This window comes from Periplaneta americana, chromosome 4 (assembly GCF_040183065.1).
Source record: "Periplaneta americana isolate PAMFEO1 chromosome 4, P.americana_PAMFEO1_priV1, whole genome shotgun sequence".
Lineage (NCBI taxonomy): Eukaryota > Metazoa > Arthropoda > Insecta > Blattodea > Blattidae > Periplaneta > Periplaneta americana.
In genome coordinates, this window is record NC_091120.1 from 113,818,224 (window position 1) to 113,833,307 (window position 15,084).

The window sequence follows — 15,084 nt, forward strand, 5'->3', positions numbered from 1 at the left end:
AATAGGGGGGGGGGAGGATTAAAAGACTGGATACAACCTGTTTCTACAGTCAATTCAAACGTTTTTTGTAAATTTTGTAAATCATACTTCTGCGTTAAATTTGCCCCATTCGAATGCTGAAGTAGAGAGTTTTCAGTTAGGTCAGTATCGTTAGAAACAAACTGAGGAACAGGATTAAAATAAAAACAGTGTCGGCTATTTTGAACGGCAAGTTTGGATTACGCCGCACCGTATGCAGAAGTGTTGTTATTCATATGAAGTTCTTTCTGAACTTCTTCGTCTTGTGGGAACAACCACAACCTATACGTTGTCAGAGAATGATCCTAGTACTTCTGAAAGGGTGTTGGAAACAAGGGATGAGGAAGATGGCAGCGTTGATGATGATGATGATGATGATGATGATGATGATGATGATGATGATGATGTGTATTTCTATTATGTGAGTTATAATTAACAGTTGCCTATTTCTCTAATTCCTTTTCTCTCAGCTTATTATTACGATATAATACGTACACTTTTTTTAATGTGTTTGTACCTGACATACTTAGGCCTATCGTTTTTAGCGATTTAAACTTTAGCCACTTTTGGCCATTTTCGGGATCAGTTGTAGCCACTTTTTTCCACTATGTGTTGGCAACACTGGTCCCGAGTAATACCACAGTCTACTATATACAGTCACGAAGCTTGAGTTTTGAGGGTGCTAGAAACAATAGACTGTGACGGTACTATTTTGCATTGCCTGTAATGAGGCGATATTAGCGATCCTAGTGGTGAGCAACTATCTAATGTTTGCATATTTACTACGTATTGAGCTTCGCGACTGTATACACTAGACTGTGGTAATACATCATACCTAGAGTCCGTGGACTCTGATCATACCACTTGTACAGCGCCAAATTTAAAATTGTAACTAATTTTGTTTTTCGCGTAAATCGCTTCCATATTCCCTTGTTTAGCATACTGTATCTATCAAATATCACTGCCGTACGCTCATGATAACACTGGGCCACGGTGAGTAGTGTAATCATCTGGTACCAAGTTTGGCAACTCGTCATAAGATAATTTTCTAATTTAGATTTAAAACATTTTAAGATCCGGAGCCCTCAACTTCAGGGATAGACAAATCCTGTGACGAGAAGTAGTAACAATGAAGGCTGAGGGATACTGGGATTATATGTGAAATGGAATTTCTAGCGTGTTATCACGTTGTGAGCGAGTATTGATGTTATGACAGCGGGAGTATGGAAACAGGCGAATAAATAAGAGGGGGTTAAAGTGTGCATAATTCGATACAAGAGAGAAAATGAGTACAAATTTCCTCTCTCACGTAATATATGCCAAGATAACTTCTCGAAAGGAAGTGAGATAATGATCATAGTATCGAATTTTACAAATGAAGCGAACGCACGCGTTATGCACACGCTGTAATTTCTGGGTAGAATCGGTCGAACTACAAAGAGATGAGTCAAGAACGAAGTAGGCCATATGGTCCAACATTTATCTGAAATGTTACTATTATCATTATCATTATTATCGTTACTATTCCGGATGAGCTAGAATACAACAGAAATACAAACTCATCCGTAAGAATGTGGACTAAGCATGTAATGTTCTCAATTTTGTTCATCATCTTGCAAGTTGTGATTATATCCTGGCATGTTTGACTTTACAAGCAGTCTAACTTCAAGAAACAATGTATTTTTACGTAGACTAGTTATTAACATTCATATTTTCTAATACTCGTATCTTAGTTTTGTATCGCTTTATTGCCATAATCATCTATTAAAAACCTTTCTCCAAAAAGAAAAATAACAAAGTATTTCCACAGCTATCAAGTTGTAATCCAGGTTATTTAGTCAAAATAATTAGTAAATAATGAGTAAATGAATTAATTAATGTTTATTAACTAGTTACAGGAAAAATATATGATATACAGGATATATGAAAACAGGGCATATTGAGAGAAAAACTAAAGAAATACGGAGTAGGAATGTAAATACAAGTCAAGACAGAAAATAAGAGCAAGAAAAAGAAAATATACAAAGACTATGAAAAGATAATATTATATTGGTATTTACATTCTTCACTACTAACATTTTAACTCCCTTCTACATTCATCATTCAGTCTCTAAAACTTAATGACTTGGCTATGCAACCCACTGCACACACACGCACGCACACTACAAAATTACTGTACACACACTTTGACTCACTGCACTTAAACACTGCTCATTCACTACAACTCATTCACTTTCACTGTGGTATTATTAATAACTAGCCATACCCGTGCACTTCGCTGCACTTCTTAGAAATAAATATTACTGACTTAAATCTAATTACTTAGGGCTGTATTCATAGACATTCTTAGCGCGGGCTTGCGGTGGATGATCAGCGAACTAACGTTTTTCGCACTCATAAACCAGTGTCAGCGTTATGATATGATATGAATCCTGTTTAGCACGCTCGTAGCGCGTGCTAGCGAAATGTCTATGAATAGCACCCTTTCTGACTTGTAATTACTTAGTGAATAATAGCTTTTTATATGTTGTAAGTCCTTTCTTTGCTCCTGAATCATTTTGAAAGTTGTATTTAAAACTATGAATTTAACTGTTATTATCATGCAATACTTTCTGGAGTTGTTCAGTCAATTCTACTTTTAAGACTGATACTACATTAGACCTAACAGACAATTGATCAGCGTCTGATATGAAATATACTTGTAAGAACTGAAGGCTCTTATTCTCAGCTGGAAGAAGATTTCCAATTAAATTATAAGTCTATGCTTGAACTTTAAGTGATGACGTAGAATTGAGTTTATGTATTTCTTTTGCACCAAACGATGCCACTTAGAATAAGGTATTATGCTGTCTTATATTATTTAAAAAGTGTGTTGACAACGGATGTACTGCGATAAGTAAGGTTTAATTGGTTCTGGAGGCTCTTGAATCTCAGGAGGAACAACTTTTACAACAGCGCAACATAATCCGTTTGGCTCATTACCCCATTTTCTTTGCATTGTATTTCTTACATAATTTACTCATTTTATCTATTTTAACACAATTCAAATCAGCATACTTAATATTTGGATTATAAAATAATGGAATGCTAAGCTAACGATATTACTGCATACTAAATTAATACACTTTCGTTGTTCGTTAATTCTCAGAGATGAAAATGAATGTGGTACATAAATATTATTTTAAGAAACACAGAAAACGTATATGAGTAAATTATCAGCACAGGAACATTATTTCGTGACACTTTGTAAAATAACTCAGCTCCAGCGAGCTCAACGGTAAAATATTAATTTTTTACTTTATATGACATGTGTTATATTTTTGGTCCCGGGTAAATACTCATCTTTACGACAAAACTCTTAAAAATACTATTATGTTCTGTGGACAAAAAGGAAACTGAAGTGTATAAAATTAAGAGTTTTTATGTGGACCAAATAAAGTTTAAATAATCAAGTAATATAATATTGCAACAGGATATAAAGTTTTCTGTGTGTAAGAATCTATTTTAATCTTACCTGTCCTCGATTCACTCAGAATTATGACCATCTAGAGATCACACTTTCTTTCAAATGGTGAAATAATAATTATACAAATCGGTTAAGTAGCTTCTGAGATTACTTCATACAAGCACACAAACATTCTCTATATGTTAATATTGATAAACATTTATATATTCCCATCAAACAATTATATCCCTATAAAATAGTGTTAAATGAATGGCTTCCGTTTGTTGTGCAAGGCTCCTTATAGACGAAGTCATTTATTATCATTTCATTATACCCCATTAGTCTGAGATGGCGACGATAAAACGCATTGTTATTTTAAAACTCGTGTATCTCGTTGAATATCAATCCTATCACACTTTAGCGTAGAATAAAACTTATCGGATATCATTTAAGGAACTTTTGTTACGTAATATTTTTCATAAAAATCAATAATAAGCGAGAGGCCCCCTTATAACCCCCTCCGCCTTTTACATAAAGCATTTTGAATGCCATATAGCCTAAAATATATGTTGGAACGAACTTAATTTATATTCCAATTTTCATATAAATCGGTTCAGCCATTATCGCGTGAAAAGATAAACATCCAGGCAGACACAGAAGCAAAAATTATATATATATATATATATATATATATATATATATACACACATACACACACTCTATATATATATATATATACATATATATATATATATATATATATATATATATATATATATATATAAGTTTTCTGGTCTCAGGATGGTTAATTATAACTTACATGTTGAAACCAATCATTTTTTAGAAATTGAAAATTACCAGAAAAATTTTGGTTACAGATTTATTATTAGTAGGAGAAACAAAAATTACATAAATGAACATTTACGTCTGATCACTTTCTGTCCTCAGTTCGAATACTTTTACATTTCTACTGTAATCGGTTGCAATACGTTTATATAAAGAATCTACCAGTAAAAACACACGCATAATTAAAATACTTTCATCTGAGACAATTTCCTTATAGCCTACAGCGGAATTTATAACTACAATTTAAGAGGGTTTTTCCAAAAATATTTAATTGCATATGGAAGTCGGAAATAACTAGTTCCAAACATATATTTCTCTACTTCCGAGGTATTGTATGATAGGTCCATTTTATCAACTTCAGAATACAGGCCAAAAAAAAAAAACAAACAAACAAATTTCACTTTTTTTTTCTTTCAATCTCCGTGAAGTTGCAAGCTTATACCTTCTATATAAGACATACACAGAAGTGTGCAGAATTATGTGACACTTATCGTATTATATTAATATATTTTCGTCTTCTTTAGAAAAAAAAAAATTAAATCCGAAATCAGTCGTCCAGGACTTAACAGAGTAAGTTATACCTTCAGATAGACCCTAAGGAATTCAGTAATGCTATAATCTCAAAATTTCGATTTAACGTAGGAATAGATTACCTCTGATGTACAGAATTGCACTGTAGGATTCCTATTTTTAGATAGATTCAGTAACAAAAAATCTAAAAGATTATACAAAAAGGTTAGGACTAGCCACAGGATAATGGCACAATGAAGATGCATCATTATAAGGGGGGGAATTTCTATTTGTACAAATTCTAACGCATATGTTAACAACGACAGGATAAACAAAAGAGTCTAATTTAATGTTCGCAACGATAATTTCGGTACTGGGTCCATGTTGAACTAGAAGGGGATAGGGGGAACAAATCTAAACAGATTACACAAAAATCAATTGCTATTTCAAAATAAGGCAAACTTTGTTTAACGGGAAAACGTGTGGACACAAGACAGAGTTTGCCTGAGTATCTGCTGTACCAACACAAACTATACATAGCCCACATAACACAATGATTAATATCCATCATGTTACAGTGGATTTGTAACTTTAGAGAAGGGAAATTGAATTAAGGGTACAATTCCGTGACTGTAAAGCGTACCAAGTACCTTGAAGAATATTAGCGCATTATTGTAAACAGTACTTCCAATTGAGGTTCTGGCTGATATGTACAGCTGAAAAAAAAAAAGTGGCCGCACTCGTGAACAGCGAAAATTTTCAAGTCCACTTCGGGTCGCGGCGATGTTACACGATGCATGTGCTTGTACAAGCAGTTCCGGAACTATGAAAGTGTTCCATATCTGCGCCTCGTAGACCAGCGGTAGAGTGCTTGTTTAATGATTCAAAGGTTCTGGGTTCGCGCCTTCTTCAAGTTTTCATTTTATTTTTTAATCGTTCTTTAGCGATGTAAATGATATTCAAATTATCATTTATATCCAGTTCTCGTTCTTGATGGATATCACGTTATTTATATTTTGTTATCGTTCTTTAGAGATATGAATAAAATTCAAGTCATCATTTGTATTCTGTTATCGTTTTATAACGATATGAATAATAATTATTACTATTGTAGCTACAGTATCTCCAATGGGGGTTAGCCCTATTTTACATATGTATGTTAGGGCTATAGTTTTATACACAAAAAAGATAAGCATAAAGAGAAATGGAAAAGAAAATTAAATTAGCTTACGCGATGTAAACAAAACATAAACAATCCGTAAATTAGGCATTGCGATTGCAAAACAAATATCAGTTATCAATTTGAAACATACAAAAACATTAACAACACACATACGTAACACTTCTATAACACAAATATGCAGCTTTCCGTACCATACATCATAAATTAATACACAATAGTCACACAAACACAATCAAACTATAATTACAACATTGCGACGACATCAAGCATCCCATAACTGACTCACATACATAACAAATCAAGCATCCGTTGCAACACATACACTTCAACATAGTAACCACACTTTTAAAAGTTACAAATTTGGCTCCAAGAAGAATAAATAGGACACTGTTACTAATTACTATTCTTCTACAAGTTCTTAAATACATCTGTAATAAATCTGTGAAATTCCGATATGAATAATATTCACGTTTTTTATATTGTTATCGTTCTTTAGCGATATAAATAATATTCAAGTTATCATTTATATTGTTTTCCTTCATTAGCATTATAAAATAATATTCAAGTTATTTATATTGTTATTGTTCTTTCGCAATATAAATAATCTGTATTTTATGTAGGTAATTATTATAACACAAATAAACATCTTTCTTTGTAAAATAGGTTATTTTATTTAGATAATTAAATACGTATTATATAATCTCTTATATTAATTAAACAAACCGATATTTATCATTTATATTCTGTTATCGTTCTTTAGTGATACTGTATAAATAATATTCAAGTTATTTATATTGTAATCGTTCTTTAGCGATATAAATAACATAAATTTAATATTAGGTTTGGAAAAATCCAGTTGCATAATACTGCTATTAGTTTTTCTTTTTGTATTATTACATTATACTATCTTGAACTACAATAAAATGAAAAGGAGTAACGAGGAATTGAACCTGAGACGCTGACATCTAAATTCCGACGTTCGTCCGCTGAGCTACGAGGACAAAAGTGTGGAAACATTTTCGGAAAAATTGGCCCAATCACACTCTAAGATTTTCTGATGATTCGTAGAAGCTAGTCCAGGATGCGGGGGGCAAAGGCTAATTGAGATTTCCCGGTCTCTGATCGGGTCAAACATCCTGATAGAATTAATATTTAACCCTTGCCGTGACTTTCGGTGAAGTCCGGAGGGCCCAATTAGTCAAATCCACTCTCCTCATCTCCACGCTTGGGCCCCTTGGAATTTAATAAGTTGCGAAAGAGATAGTGGTGTGCGGAAAGCAACGGGATGTTACCGCATTTAGGCCTATCCTTCCCAAGAAAAACTGCAAACATGAACAAAGGAAGCTTTAAATAGAAGAAGAAGGATCTTCTGCAGACCTCTGGAAAAAGAACTAAGGAAGAGACTAGTGAAGTGCTTTGTGTGGAGTGTGGCATTGTATGGGGAAGGAACATGGACATTACGACGAAATGAAGAGAAACGAATTGAAGCATTTGAAATGTGCATGTGGAGAAGAACGGTGCGTGTGAAGTGGACAGATAGAATAAGAAATAAAATTGTGTTTGAAAAAGTGAGTGAAGAAAGAATGATGCTGAAACTGATTAGAAAGAGAAAAAGTAACTGGTTGGGTCTCTGGTTGAAAAGAATAATAGACGACATTAGGATATGTGGATCATATGCGGAGACTAAGAGGAAGGCAGAAAATCGGAAAGATTGGAGATTGCTGGGTTTGCAATGAAAGACCTGCCCATGGACAGAACACTTATGTATGTTCAGAATGCCTGGAATATCGTGTCTAAAAACAGTCGCTATTTGCAAAGACTAGTCAATTCCATGCCCACTCGACTGCAAGATGATCGAGATAAGAGGAAGATAGACTAAATATTGAATTGTGGCTTTTTGTTTTGTTTTTTGAACGCTTAATTGTTGGAATGTTTTAAGGCCGACACCAGTAAATTTGTTTTGTTTATGCCACGAAAGATATTTTTATTGAGAATAAAATCTTTTTTCTTTCCATTTGCAGCCACAATATCATAATGATAAAGTCATGGCATAATATATTAATGAACCTGATGTTAATTACTAAAATAATCGTAAAAGAGAAAGGAGCCATTATGTATAGTTTGTCTCTCTCAAAAACAGAACAAAAAGGAACATAAAAAGCAAGTGGTTGTAGTCGAACGCAGGACCTCATGAATAAGAGGCCTGAACGCTACCATTATGCTATCGATAACACACAAAATACTTCAATTATAACTGTAGATATCAGGCAACGTGGTCCAACAACATGTAACATCGCCTGTCTCCGAATTGTATCGAAGATACCCGAAGGGCACTTTGTTTCAGGAGAGCGGCCACTTTTTCTTTTGACAGCTGTACATCTATTATGAGGCAGTACATCTCACTTGGCGACATGTGTCAGAGGAAGAACAATTGTTTGTATACATCTGAAGTCTGATTAGTGTAATATGTAGCTAATCGGCGATGTTTGAAAGAAACTGGCCACCCTACCCCTTTATCTCCTGGTCAGTTGCCTCATAAGTGGTGCCTTGTTGGTGTCACTTGTGAGGTTCAGATCTGTCTTCGGGCAGTTTAACAACAGCAACAATTGTAAACAGTTCATGCGGAATTGCATGCTGTACCGATGATGAAAATGAGTGGCAAGACAATGGTGCGGGGTGAGACCTCACGTCTTGCAAGAACTCTTATTACTGAAAGAATAACTACGTGAACTTCAGACCCTTTAGTCATTTGTCTCACTCCTTGGTAAATCTCACTAAAAGGATTTGATAATTTTGAGGCGAGAAGCCAGTTCCATTGTAGAACCCCTTCTTTCTAATCTATATTATAATCGTGGAAGCCTTGTAATCATTATTATTAATTATTATTATTATTATTATTATTATTATTATTATTATTGACGTGTGCTTAACTGCAGAATTGAAACTGTATTAGTAAAGGAAATAGTTACGTTCCCAAAATCTTACATTTTTAATTTTATTGAAACTGCAGATTTGCTATAATTAGTATTATGAAATTCAAAAAAATATATATATACGATATTCAAAAGATTTTATATTTTATTGGTTTTTGAACAATTAATAGGCTTGTGAAAGTGTTCAGTGGGATGAATGTGTTTCTTTTTAAGCCTGCAAACTATTTTTATACATTGTTTTATGGCGGAATAGTTGTAGCCTCATTTCTGTTTCTAGATTTGGTTTGTTTCGGTGGACACATGCGCAGAAAATGCAGTGATGAAAGTGGTAAATGATAAATATTTTTCTTTTTAGGCGTTTAATAATAATAATAATAATAATAATAATAATAATAATAATAATAATAATAATATGACAATATAATTACTATTAATATTACAATTATTGGCGGTTTAATGTTACTCATTCATATTTTCGTGATTTCTGTACCGGTATACATTTTATACTGCTACATCCTCTAAGCATATAATAGAATTTAAGAACAATTTATGACTCTCAGAACCCCTAGAATTTTCTCGCGGAACACTCCATGGAACACACTTTGAGAAATAATGGTCTAAGACTCTAAGCAAAGGACACAACACTCGGTCTCCACAATAGTCTATAGGTAGTACCATCTCTCACCGTCATGAAATTCGAACTAGAGATTTACTTTAGCTCTGATTAATTCTTATTGAGTGTATTTATGCCGTTTGGACATCGATTTACTATACAATGCTGGTAAGAGTGAAGAAACAATTGCTTGTACTGTTTAATAACTACTCTGCCTTTCATAATTGTCAAATTACACACACCCCTGTTGGTTAAAATGCGGAAGGAAGAAGCATCTGACGAATGTGAACCCCACTTCTCTAGACCATGCACTGTAAAGTACACACAGGAAGTGACGTCACCTTAGTGTACTAGAGTCAAATATTAGAGCTGCGCCGGTTATGTACACCACGCGGAGTGTTTGTTAGAACCACAATACACAACACGACACAGAAAGCACACAAGCATATGCCAAGTCGAGCTACAACCTAAATTCAATTCAAACCGTAACTCAACCTTCTATGGGGTAAGGTTCTCTCTCGCATAGCCCTCGAGTTGTTCAAATGTTTGTCTAACCAACTCAAATCATGAATTATCCACTTGTTTTCCTTCTTACAGAATATGTTGTCCTATTGACCCTCGAAAGCTTCCAAGAACCTGACAAAGTTTGAGTTTCAAACCATGACACATACGATTCAACAATGAAACCAGCAGCTAGAAAGGACACACCAATATATTCTCCATAGACAGCGTACAAATAGGAAGTTGTGAAGCACACACGGAAGGGTATACACTTGCCAGACTGATATATAGGCCTACAAAACATCTATGAGAAATTAAAACTAGAAAGTTTGCTCCATATGTCTCAGTATTGTAACACTGTTATTCATAGCAAAAATAAAAAGTATCCTTAAATTTAAATCAAAAATATAGAATCCATTTCAAGTATTGTTTTCCTTTCAATAATTATTTTCTTCCTGTCTAGATAGGAATGATGAATTCTGCACCAGCCGAATTTCAAATTTTGGAAAAATCATCTTAAACTTTCCTGCAGCAAGAAGTAGCCTAACGTATAGTAAATCAAATGTTCCAAATTAGATTATGGCTATTATCTTGACAGTCATTGAATATGTTGTATCTACAATAATATGCACTAAAGTCGGCAGTTTCCTTGCAGTTCGTCTTTACATGAGTAGCGTTTGTTGCCCGGACAATGTCCAATAGTTAATATATTTAAACTCATGCAAATTCCAGCAAATCTTATGTTATCTATGATTCTTTTATGCAGTTCCTGGATACACATATCAAGAATCTTTTGTAAAACATGTCTTTCACATTGTTCGAAATGAAAAAATCTTACTAGTAAAATTTGATGACATCGGTGGTCAGGTGACTGAACCATTTCGACCAATTCATAGTCCGGGGAAGTGATTAAAAAGGAACTCCCCAACACCGAGAGCCCAATTTGGCGCCCATTCTTCTTGGAACACAATATGGGTTAGAATTCTTGAAGCTCAGACTGGGCAAATTGTTCTACTCGTGTGAAAAATTGACGTTACTAATTTTGTCATTTTAGAATAAAAAAACAACTGAACGTAGGAGCATGTGTATGAGTCAACAACAGCTGAAAACTCCCAACTTTTCAAAAAACACATTTCAATTTACTGAAATTACAAATTACTTAAATGCATACTTCAACTATCTAATGTGCAGCCAAAAGAGCATATACATAATACAATATATGAAAGCATAAAACCAGATCTTAAAACTCTAACACATGCAGATTATATATAATATAATATAATATAATATAATATAATATAATATAATATAATATAATATAATATAATCTATATATATAATTTGAACTGGTAATGGAAATTACGGGAAAACGGCTGAACGGATTTTAATAAATGGCCCCTCATTTTGAAGCTTGGAACCCAAAGTTTTTCGGAAAAGTAGTAGTTTTCAGTGAAATGTCAATTTTCCTACATAACTTTCCTATTTTCCAAAATCCATCTGTTGTCAGTTTTGAGAACTAATTTTATTCAATCACGGCCGACTTGATTGAATTTCAGAACAAAACACACACTACAATAAACAATAGGCTATTACACGAAGGCCATGACCTGCAGGATTGCCGACATATTTAGAGCTCAATTCAATTTCTTATTAAAAACTGATTCGGCGGTGTATAATTTTCTGAATACAGCTGTGTATTGGATATTCAAATCTACGAAACTTGAGGTGGTTTGATGACATTATTACCATTAGAAATTAAATATTATTATAGTTAGTATCATGATGCGTCTATTCTTCATTAATTGTACATAATATTGATGCTATATTGATGACATGAAAGTGAAACGTTTTGAGGTTATGTAAGTAAATGTAGAGAATATCTTAATTTAGATCTTCATTTCTATAATTTACTGAGTGACTGCTATATATAACTACAAAACTTAAGTAAGATAATAATATTGTTATTAAAAATCAAATATTTTTATACTTATTAAACCAGTGGGGTTGGGTCTTTTTCATATACTTAATGGCGGTGTAGTGCAGATATTGATATGTGTCATTGTCTTCAGTATTGGCTCGAGAGAGCGCAAACATTACAGTTCCTAAGGAAAGATAAAAGGTATTACTTACTGATAAAATAAGAGGCCTAGAAAATTTTATAGTCTCCAGATCATTTCAGCAAGATCTCTTAGTAGGATAAAATGACTTTACGCTCTACATTTCAAGTTCTACATGCAGCAGCTATACGAAAATGCTATTGTTCGAAAGCTTAGCAAACCTGACATTTTTTTAACTTTTGCCTACAATCCACAATGACCTGAAATAGCTACTGCTATCGTCCTGACATTGATACTTGCGTTTTCGCGTTGAAACTCAAAAACTGAAGTTGGATAGGTTCAAGAAAAAGTATTTGGCCTAAAAAAATCCATTCAGAGGGAGTATGTTTCATTATTATGGAAGCAAATAACTATCAAAAAGACAAATATTCTTCATTGAAAATAAATCTGAAACATTTTTATTTGAACGTCTAACGAACTTAGTTTGCAGCAGCATTTGCTGTACAAGCCACTAGTATAATATAATATAATATATAATATAATATAATATAATATAATATAATATAATATAATATAATATAATATAATATAATATAATATAATATTCAAGAAGACTACAGTTTAAAGATAAACATCGAGAAAACAGTTACGAAAATACTAAGGGCACAGAATGAAGATTGAAATGTTGGAATGTTAAGCTGTCATGTATAGCCTGAATTAAAAAGAAGTCAGTCAGTTTGCATATTTATTTAGATTCAGAAATATATTCAAAAAGGAAATTAGCAAAAGAATATAGAAAAGTTCAAACGTGTACAACATGATTTAGCAATTGCTTTGGAACAAAGATATACCTATGAACAAGCAAGATAAGATAATATGTATCCAAGCCAAGAAGCATATCAATATAATCACTATGCAATAAAAAATCAAGTACACATTAATGTATAGGTACATTAGGTTTATTTTAACCTAACATAATGGTTAGTTACATTGCGCTGATTTGAATTCATATAATATGTATGAAAATGTTAATTATAATTAAAATATTTACACGGGACTATAATTTATAGCGTATATTGGCTTTGACTTTCATCCAATTGTAGATCAGTCAGTGACGTCATATAGTTTTGGTCTAGTATCGTTCTTGGCTTGGGTAGATTTTAGCAATGTACCATATAATAAAACATTATTTCATGCCGGTTTCAACCGCTTCAGAAACTTTGACATAGGCCTACATAAAGATCAAAAATATATCTAAGCAAGCTCCAGGTTTCATAGATGAGGATTTTAAGTGCAATACTATAAGAAAACAAAAAGAAACCGAATAAGTGAAAACATCAAGAAGAGGCTAAATTTAGAAATATCGACAAACTAGACTTAAATGGTCCGAACACATAAAATACAAGATTACCAAGAAGAATATTAAATCTAAAATGGAAGGAAAGCGACCAAGAGGAAGACCACGGGACAGATGGACAGAAATATAACCTACAAAGAAAAAACGTGAAAAGATATAAATGGAGGCATGTTTTCAATCGACCTTCCGAAAGGAAGGGGATGGGGACGATGATCATGACGATGAAGATGGAAATATTCTCAGAATTCACAATAGTTGCTATTGTGCAGAGGTCATAGACTCTAGCGTGCTTAGAATTAGAGTCAGCGGACGTTAACGTGACGATGACAAATGAAGGCAGCTTCACTCTGTATGTAGGCCTAGTGTATAGTGTATCAGCATCACAGTCCTCACTACTACCCTTCGCCAAATATAGATATCAAGTTCTGATACGGTCATCCACAGACCTGTTATAGTTTGGTCAGCTGACAACTTCTCGTGGATGGAACCTGTGCTCGATTTCTTGTAGATAGTCAACGATATAACAATAGTAAACTTTCTTCGGGAATCTGGTTAATTTTTATTGGTACATCACACCATTATCACAATAGCATCAGAGTCTATGCAATTAAAAATATGTCATGTCTCACTGACATTTCATGGCTGCTCCAAGACCTGTCCCTTGATGACAGCTCAAGATCTATCGAAAAATAAATGCTCGGTGCTGGTCAATAGTAGACCTACCGACCGCTATTTATTGTGCTAGTGTGTTATAAAACTTTTAAAACAAAGGCCATTCCCAATTCCATTTGTGTGTGTAAAAATTTAGTTATTAGTAAAAACCAACTCAAATGAATTAGAATGACAAATGTTCTTCCCAAGAGCAGTAGTATATAACAAACTACTGAATGAAGAAAAGAAACCAAAAGAGACAAAGAAAAGAAAAAGAAAGAATTAAAAAGAAATACAAAATTAATTAAAATATTGAAGGTATGACTAGTACCATTTAGAAATAAGATAAATTCAATTTGCAACGAATGGAATACAAATGCCGAAATGACAAAAATGACGAGGAAAATCAGACCACTCTAGAAGGTGTTGAAATAACCAATTTCTATTTTAATGATGAAACAAACAAATTAGGTGCAATTCCTACAACTGTCAATAATAACGGGTAATTGCATAAAGAATACGTATGAGGCCCGAAAATAAAATTTTCTCAACGAACAGATCGTGTACATCTGTTAATAGGAAAATGGCTTCATTCTCGCCCTCTCCAGCAGAAACAGCGTCTGATGAGTAACCTCCAGCAAGGAGGAGTGTGTGAAAACCGAGGCTTGAAAAGCAGACGTAGCAGCAGCGAGGTAAAGAGGATTTTAGTTGGTATTGTTGACTTTATAGAAGTGAAGCACTTGCGCACCCTCCTTCCTCCCCTACTACACAGCAGCAGAGCATCTATCTCTAACATCAACCACTCACCCTCGTCTCGTCAAGTTTGCTTTTTGGATGTGTTGAGTTGAATTGAGTGAATGAAACTTGGGGGTTGCTTGGTTGGTGTTTGTTATAACGGGAGTGAGATGGGGAGTAGAAACATCTTCTCCAGTTCCTCCTCGTCGTCGTCATCGCCGCCATCGTCCTCGTC

The 15,084-nt window shown here is 33.7% G+C and overlaps 1 protein-coding gene across 6 annotated transcripts in view; it reads right to left on the minus strand.

Moving 5' to 3' along the window:
- Positions 1-15,084, minus strand: part of LOC138698122 (transducin-like enhancer protein 4) — an 814,654-nt gene that overhangs the window by 525,287 nt on the left and 274,283 nt on the right. The window lies entirely within an intron of this gene.